We start from the raw sequence: 2,500 nt of genomic DNA on the forward strand, positions 1-2,500 counted from the left end.
TGCAACTCATAAGAGCGTCACTTTCAACGTCCCCGGTATTGGATTGAGTTTCTAAAAACAACCGTGCACACCGAGGTTAAACTTTACCGGCTCCGCTCCGACTCGCCGCTCGCCCACTAGTCCGAAGGCAACAAAACATTTGTTTTTCATTTTGATGAAAATTTCTGTTTTTAAATCTTGTTGGTTTGAAATTTTTTTGAAAAGGTTCTTTAAATCTTGCGGGTTTGCAACTCATAAGAGCGTCACTTTCAACGTCCCCGGCATTGGATTGAGTTTCTAAAAACAACCATGCACACCGAGGTTAAACTTTACCGGCTCCACTCCGACTCACCGCTCGCCCACAAATCCGAAGGCAACAAAACATTTGTTTTTAATTTTGATGAATTTTTTTGAAAACATTGGCTTGGCAAGCCCCAATCCGCGACTATCCACCCACCGCCACCCCACACGGGTGGTTGTTGTTGCGAAATGAGGTTGTGGTCGACATGCCCGCGCATTTGAGAAGGAGTTCCTAGCACTCCATGCTCTTCCATGCCAAAAAAAAGCCTAGACAACCCCATTTCGCAACTTTCCACGCCTTTTTTTTTCCCCCTCACCCATGGCGGCGGCGTGGTGGCGGCGGCCGGATTCCGGCCACCACCGCCATGGGTGGCAGCCCCCCGACCCCGACACCAAACCCATAATACCGAGGCAACATATCGAGGCAACATGACATGGGTGTGGCGTGGGGGAAGGGGGCTGCAGCTAGGAGGGCATGGGCTGCCATGCATATGCAGGCAACACACACCCCCCTATATAGCATTTTATGCATTTAGCCCTTTGACAGGAAGAGACATCACCTATGCGCGAGGAGTCATAATGGGCTCTAAATAATTCAATACAAGGTATTTGGACGTGATTTTTTGCAGGGATACTAAGAAACATGCAATCTCTGATGGGAAAAAGTTTCATAAATATTTGAAGTCGGGAAGTATTTTTTATTATTTTTAGAAGTCGTAAAATTGAAAAAATCATTAAAACAAATCCGGGAGGAATTTTTTAGTTTTGTAACTTGGAGAAGGTCCTAAAAATCATAGACTACTTATGGGGAGCTTATTGTGCGAGGAAATTTCAATAAAAATGGGGTTTGACAAGGTTTGAAAAATTCTGTCGACATTTGAAAAAATCTGGAACTAGGCTGCCGGCATGCTGCGCACATGCTGCGCGCATGCTGCGCGAAGGCTGCGCGCAGGCCACGGCAGGACAAGTTTCGCTAGCCTCACTGTCGACCGAATGCGCAAGCTGCGCGCACGCTGCGCACAGGCTGCGCGCACGCTGCGCAAGCTGCGCGCACGCCATGGCAAGACAAATTTCGCTAGCCTCACTGTCGACAGAGTCAGCACGCTGCGCGCACGCCATGGCAGGAGAAGTTTCGCTAGCCTCGCTGTCGACAGAATCAGCACGCTGCGCGCAAGCTGTGCGCGCGCATGGCATGGCAAGTTTCGAAAAATTCTGTCGACAGGCTCCCGAGCGCGCACGCTGCCGACATGTTGTGCGCACGCTGCCGGCATGCTGTGCACACGCTGCGCGCAAGCTGTGCGCGCGCATGGCATGGCAAGTTTCGAAAAATTCTGTCGACAGGCTGCCAAGCGCGCACGCTGCGCACACGCTGCCGGCATGCTGTGCGCACGCTGCCGGCATGCTGTGCACACGCTGCGCGCAAGCTGTGCGCGCGCATGGCATGGCAAGTTTCGAAAAATTCTGTCGACAGGCTCCCAAGCGCGCACGCTGCGCACACGCTGCCGGCATGCTGCGCGCACGCTGCCGGCATGCTGTGCGCACGCTGTGCGCGCGCATGGCATTGCAAGTTTCGAAAAATTCTGCGGCCAGGCTCCCAAGCGCGCACGCTGCGCGCGCGCATGGCAGGACAAGTTTCGAAAATTTCTGTCGACAGGCTGAGCAGCGCGCACGCTGCGCACAGGCTGCCGGCATGCTGCGCGCAGGCTGCCGGCATGCTGCGCGCAGGCTGCCGGCATGCTGCGCGCACGCCGCGCGCAAGCTGCGCGCGCGCATGGCAGGACAAGTTTCGAAAATTTCTGTCGACAGGCTCAGCAGCGCGCACGCTGCCGACATGCTGTGCGCACGCTGCGCACAGACTGCCGGCATGCTGCGCGCAGCCCATGGCAGGACAAGGTCCGAAAAATTCTGTCGACATTTTTACGCCATGGTAGGCTTCCGCTTCGCGTCACTTTGTCGACATTCAAGCCTACCATTTTTATTGAATTTTTCAAACCTTGTCAAACCCCATTATTCAAATGTCGAAAAATTCTGTCGACATTTTTACGCCATGGTAGGCTTCCGCTTTGCATCACTTTGTCGGAATGCATCGCATGGCGAGGCAAGGCAAGGCAAGGCCACAGCATGCCAAGGCGAAGGCAACGCATGGCTTGGTCAAGGCCACATCATGGGCACGGCATGCCAAGGCAAGGCGAGGCAAGCCATCCTTAGCCTCGCCTAGCCT

Source organism: Prunus avium, unplaced genomic scaffold, assembly GCF_965620075.1.
Source record: "Prunus avium unplaced genomic scaffold, drPruAviu1.hap1.1 HAP1_SCAFFOLD_42, whole genome shotgun sequence".
Classification (NCBI taxonomy): Eukaryota; Viridiplantae; Streptophyta; class Magnoliopsida; order Rosales; family Rosaceae; genus Prunus; species Prunus avium.